The following is a 7,193-nucleotide window of genomic DNA, read 5'->3' on the forward strand; positions in this document are numbered from 1 at the left end:
AAATAAACGAACGAACGAACGAACGAATGAACGAACGAAAGAACGAATATTTACGAACATGCCAATAAAATGCGAAAAATATATATGGCTACTGCGTGTCAAAGGTGAGTGATAAAATTGGATGCTTTGCATACGTATAAAAATTACATCGATATTTAGAGTACAGTGTAGAGAGTGGAGAACAATTTATAAGCATCACAGAGTCGCGATTCCTTTGTATATGGATTAAAGATAGAACCCCCCCCCCCCCCCACACACACACACACACACACACACACACACACACACTGCTAAGCATATTCCAATAAATAACATAGCTGCAATATGCTTACAGATTTTACCAAGCCTGAAAATAATTATGGTTTTGTCTTCATTACAATAAGGGGCGGGACGTAGCCAAGTGATAAAGCGCTCGCTCGATGTGCGGTCGGAGTGGGATCGATTCCCGTCGGTGGGCCCATTGGGTTGTTTGTCGTTCCAGCCAGTGCACCACGACTAGTATATCAACAGCCGTGGTATGTGATTTCCTGTCTGTGGGATGGTGCATATAAAAGATCCCTTGCTGCTAATCGAAAAGAGTAGCCCATGAAGTGGCGACAGCGAGTTTCCTTTCCCAATATTTGTTTGGTCCCTAATCATATGTCTGACGCCATATAACCTTAAATAAAATGTGTTGAGTGCGTCGTTAAATAAAACATTTCTTTCTTTCATTACAATAAAGATACAGGTAGTTCTAATTCTGCCAGGATTTCCTCAGCAAAGCTTTTTCTAATACAGCTGACTGTTTGCATTCGTTATTTGTCAACTTTGTTTGAGGATTTTCTGGGACAGTATCCACAAACTAAACGACATATATTTGTCTACATTTTTTAATTTGTATTGAATGTTTGAAAAAAATCTAATGTCTGATTTAATAATGAAATGTTTAACATGTGTTTTTTCCTGAAGTATTAGTTGAGTAGTTTTTAAAGTGTAAACAGATTCTTTGGGACAGTCTGCACAAATAGATATATTTTTATTTTCGAACTGTTTTTGAATTTTAAAGAACTGAAATGCAAATTTAATAATGAACATTTTAAAGTTTATCTTGTAGAGAGTTGACCGATTTATAGGTGTGTGTGTGTGAGAGAGAAAGAGAGAGAGAGAGAGAGAGAAAGAGAGAGAGAGAGAGAGAGAGAGAGAGAGAGAGAGAGAGAGAGAGAGGAGAGAGAGAGAGAGAGAGAGAGAGAGAGGAGGGAGAGGAGAGAGAGACACAGAGAGAGAGAGAGAGAGAGAGAGAGAGAGAGAGAGAGAGAGAGAGAGAGAGAGAGAGAGCAACACTAAACTGAAATGGAACTCTCTTTTTTAATGTTTTTAGATATGGGAACTGCTGGTTACGACGAGTATAATAAGTACAAATCGCCACACTATTCTTCCAGAACAGAACAGACGAGAGACATACAGACAAACAAACAAACAGACAGACAAACGGACAAGACTAGCGCCATTCCCTCGTGTACAGTAAACGTTCACCGAACAAGAACAATATTCAGACGGTAAAATCACTTTTATTGCAAACCTGCCGTACATAAAACCAAAACGTTCTCACGATCATCGGACGAGGTCGCTGTGAAAAGATTGCTGAAAAGATGACCCCCAGAAGATCATGAAATTAAAAACAAAACTCTCCAAGTACTCGAAACAGTTTCAAATGCTTCGTGACCTCAAGTATGTCATTATGACTCACTTGTTCTCAACAAAAGTGCCACACGTGTCGATCCCATTCGCGTCCCCATCTTGGCCCCCCACACATGCGTTCGGGGCTTGTTTTATCGCCAACATCTCGTTCCCTCCGATGACCACGGATACAGGAACAGATTCAGGTGCACAAGTTGTTAACCGTCTGGATAACACTCCGGACCGTATGGTATTGGAATGTAACTGCTCGGGAATGTACCCCGAACAACATCGTCAATGTCCCGTAACCTGCATGCATGATCATCAAACGAAAAGCCACTTTCAGGTTTTTGATGTATAAATATGCGGCAGGTTTTGGGACATTAACGCGCGTACGCTGGTGGCGATTCCGCCTTTGGTGAAATTGCCCAGTGGCTAATTCTTAGCCTTCCAGATCGCCGGTCTCACACCAGGGTTTCGTTTTTAAGAAAGGGAAACAGCCCTGCGGGTGTGGCTGTTTGTATGTTTAGGGACAGTGTATACTAAAAAAAAAAAAGACTACACACAGAGAAGGAAACACTTCTAGAAGAGATAAATAAACATAATTACAGAAAAAGAAACTTAAAAAGAGAAACGGCGCAAACATGAGAAGGGCAAAAATATATACAATTTTTGAGGTGTGTGAAAATAGCGCTTTTTAACGAAAATGAAAGAATATAAATTCAAATGAAGACAAAATGTTTGTTATTTAATGATGTGAAATGAAAAGAGAAATAGCGCAAACAAGACACTATGAATACCATTTAGAAAGCTCTGTTGCGATTTAGGATTTGTATTTTTCGTTCATATACAAATGTATTGAGTGGTCTGAATAAGACGGTAATAAAATGTAATATAAAATAGAATATGAAAGTACATAAGCCATTCCTTACAGGAATTATGTGAGATTATCAGTAGTAATATAAAGAATGAAATAAATTTGCACCTTATTGATGGAGTGTGCGAAATTAGTTTTAAGCAAAAAATTCTCGTGAAGATGAAACAGTGGTTGTTAATTAAAAATATAACCCTGATATATTTATCAAATTTACAAGTTAAAAATGCTTATTTAATTAAAAATGCAGGTTTGTTTTTGTTCTTTAAATACTGTTACTGTTACTGTTACTGTTACTGTTACTTTATTTGCGTGCCTATATTCACAAGAGTTTCCGGCACTTGTTAAAGGGTATATACTATCAAATCAAATCCCATAGACGACAATAATAACATATGTGGCTAAACTCCTACCTGCAGCGTATTAATAAACGCCACGGATATAAATACTACCACCCCTCACCCCTAAAGTGAAACTGGGGGTCAAGCTGCTAATTTCTGAGATAACGGGTAGCGTCTATGACTACCCTAGTTCCGTACAAAATTAGAGTATTTTTTTTTCAAGCACAAGGTTACTTAAGACAGTGGCACTAGATGAAATAAAACTGCATACATATTTGGCCCAGATGAAACTCTTCTTTTTTTTACGACCAACACATTCACATTTATCACCAATCACAGGACTTGTGTTCACTTCTCTGTCAAAAGTTGGGTGCACCTAGAACTTTGACCCCTCCGGAACTTATTTGGTTTAGTACTACCTATAAATACAATTCCTTATTGTATAGAATTAATGAGCATTAAATTCACCAGACTATGCAATGTTTGTCTTGTTTTAAATGATTTAAAAATAATTTAACCATTGTATACGCCGCTGAGGTTCAAACAAACTTCATTTTCTATTCGCCAAAACGTATGTACTTCAATAAAAAATAACCCGTCGGTGGACCCATTGGGCTATTTCTCGTTCCAGCCAGTACTCCACAACTGGTGTAACAAAGGTCGTGGTATGTACTATCATGTCTGTGGGATGGTGCATATAAAAGATTCCTTGCTGCTAATCGAAAAGAGTATCCCATGAAGTATCGACAGCGGGTTTCCTCTCTCAATATATGTGTGGTCCTTAACCATATGTCTGACGCCATATAACCGTAAATAAAATGTGTTGAGTGCGTCGTTAAATAAAACATTTCCTTCAGTAAAATAAGTGGTATCATGTAGTATCGTAGGTAAGCGTGGAGTTTGTTATTATTTTTTGCACATGGTCACCTTACTACAGTAGTAACCCAAAATGGATTTTGCGTCAAAATAATTTCGTAATTACGAACACATACGGTATATATTAAGAAATATAATGAAGCTAGAGCTACCTACAAAGAAACCTAATCACAAAATGGGTCCACTGAGAGGATTCGATCCTTCGACCCAATCACTGTAAGTTAGCGCTCTACTGACACATCACATCGCTTGAGTGATACAAAAAAGAGAGTTTGTTTTGTTTAACTGAACTGAACTGAACTTCATTTACACTCTGGCCGTAATTTAACGGCATATGAGACCGCTTTATTAACCATCGGCTATTGGATGACAAACATTTGGTAATTTTGACGTATAGTCTTAGAGAGGAAACTCGCTACATTTTTGTATGCACTATCCCACAGAGAGGATAGCACATACAACGGTCTTTGATATACCAGTCGTGGTGCACTGTTTGGAACGAGAAATAACCCAATGGGCCCACCGACGGGGATCGATCCTAGACTGACCGCACATCAGGCGAGCGCTTTACAACGAGGCTACGTACCGTCAAACATTTGGTCAGTTTGACGTATAGTCTCAGAGAGGAAACCCGCTACATTTTTCCATTAGTAGCAAGGGATCATTTACATGCATTACTTCACAGACAGGATAGCACATACCACGTTCTTTGATATATACGAGTCGTGGAGCACTGGCTTAGACGAGAAACTCGATTGATACAGCCGCAGAACAAAATTTTATTTCGCCCAGGCCATTACACAACGAACGGCATTCGCTTTAACAAGTAACATAATATTCTGTAGTGACAAGATGGGGATTACAGGAGATACTATTATTATAATACATGTGCACGTTAACTCATTTCCTGAAGCTCGTCCTTAGCCTATAATTGCGACGCTCAGATTTCGTGATAACCGTCTCGCCCAGACTGCAGTGATTGCGACGATATGAAGTATCACACCACTACATAAAACACCAGACCAGGAGTTGGCGCGATACACACTGCAGTGCTTGTGACAATGAAGAATCACATCACTGCAGAAAAACAAATATGAAAAGAAGATTTAAATCATTTAATGGCACCAGACTAGCTTCTTTTTTAAATGGGTGGATTATTTTGGGGGCAGAGGAAATCATACCGAGGTTGACAGAATCGATTTTCTGATTGTGTGTTTTATCATAGGGTATACACATACATACATACACACGCACACACGTGAGCATATACGCACATACACACACATTACACACACACACACACACACACACACATAAGAATTGTTTCTCATTTTTTAGGAATTTATCGATGTATAAAAGTCACAAATGGTATAAAATCGCGTAGCAGTACAAGAAGTATACCTTAAAACACTCAAAAATAATTTATTTCGTTCTTACCGTCAGCCATGTTCTGTAAATAAGCGTAGGAATACATGTATACATACTATTGGATGTTTTGGGGGGTTTTCTTTAACAGAATAAAAACAAATAAAAAATATATTGTAATTTTTATTTATTTATAACATGAATATCTCATCCAGTTTCCCTTATTTTTTTAATCGAGAAAACAGGTCACTTCCTTGTTCTATTTTTAAAACGATCACCGAACTGGGTCATTGGGCTTCTCGCCCATCCAGCTAAAAATAGTTTCAATCGATCTTGGTCTTCCGTGATGACGTATTTTTATGAGGTTTATGGAAGGATAACGCTTGGTTTTTTAGTGACGTCAGCCAATCAGAATACAGTAAATCGTATAAATTCGGAAAGTTTGTAATTATACACACACGCATGTACACTTAATTATAATTAAATTCCCGTTACATTCATTACAATATAACGTCATTCCATTGGTCCAAATGAATGTAAAAGAAATAACAGACAATCCTTAAATGAACCAAACAAAATCATCCTCAAACTGTGCGAATCGGCGAAGTCGTTCTCACATAAGTTTGAGAATGATTGGTTGGTTTGTTGTTGGGTTTTTGTTGTTGTTGTTGTTGTTTTCGATTTGTTTTTTGTTCATACCCGGATGAACGTAAAAGAAATAACAGAAAATCCTTATAATTAAATTTAAAACATATTTACTAATAATAACATTAAAAGTTCATACTTTATTTTGATTTATTTTTGGTCCATAAACAATAACGCTCAATAAGACAACTTACCCATATAAATGACGTCATAAAATATGATCTTCCCTGACCGGAGCGGAGCGGATAATTTTAACATGCCCATATACCACTAAGGTTTCGAGCATGTCTATCCCGGGTCCTGTCTCTGGATAGCCAGGGGCATGACTCAGGACAGAAGTTGAAAATGGGCAGAATTTTGAAAATAGCAATTAGTAAAAAAAAGTTAATAGAATTTAAAAAAATAATAATAAAAATAATTGACTGCTCGGCCGAATATTTATATAATTTGGAGCATTTTAGGACAGTCCAAAAATAAATAAGAGAAAGAAGAGAGGATCGGACTATTTAATAATATATTTAAAAAAAGAGAAGTAATTTCGACATAAAAGTTTGAACGGAGGTCTAAACGTTTAAAGTCCGATCTATATGGTCCAGGCTGGGGGGGGGGGGGGGGGGTGAATTTAAGGTGGCGGAATTTGGAATACGAATTTAGTAGTTAGGTCAAGGGACCTAAAGCCAAAAGGAGCTGCTACATTCGACATGTCTGGATAAAATTTAAAATCCAAAAATAATATTGGAGTGCTCGGCCGAAACGTTGTTAGTGTGATTTGAACAATTTAGACGGGCTGCCAAAGTAAAGTGTGTCGGACTGTTTACAAAAAAATAAACATAAAATTTTGACCCACGTCCAAAAGATTTCAAGTCCAAGTAAGCCCCAAAAAGTAGGTTCCTGTCCTAGGAGAGGTTTGGCGGAACTCATGGTGAGATGTTTGGGTGATCGGCCCGGAACCTCGGGAAGAAGTGAGGCAGGTCGATGTAGTACTCTCCCCGAAGTAAGGCTGGGTAGTCTTCCGGAAGTATCAGCCTGATAATCCGATGGACGATTGGATTATCCATGTCTGATTTCAGCAGTCCTTGCCGATACACCCCGTTCCGCTCGGACGTCAAGTAGAAGGTGTGACTCTTCTCGACGTACTGGAATTGGTACCGCCCTTGACCAGATGGTGTTGGTCTCCAACTCTTGGTGACGTAAGGGCCTGGCAGCTGGGAGGTAGCAGTAAACTCCCCCTTAACGCACTGGTACCTTCCAGACAGCTTGTCGCAGGCAATTTGCCAAGTCGTGGGTTGGGTGTCGGACGGGTCCTGAACCGACACTTTCCTCTTCTTGGCGTCACGCTCAGCACAAGCTTGCGCAACAACACGTGGAGACGCCGGTGGGCTGGCTGGAAGCGACGTCACTTTAGGATGTGTTGACTCCATCGGCGTTGGTGCTGC

The sequence above is a fragment of the Gigantopelta aegis genome, chromosome 8 (genome assembly GCF_016097555.1).
Source record: "Gigantopelta aegis isolate Gae_Host chromosome 8, Gae_host_genome, whole genome shotgun sequence".
Lineage (NCBI taxonomy): Eukaryota > Metazoa > Mollusca > Gastropoda > Neomphalida > Peltospiridae > Gigantopelta > Gigantopelta aegis.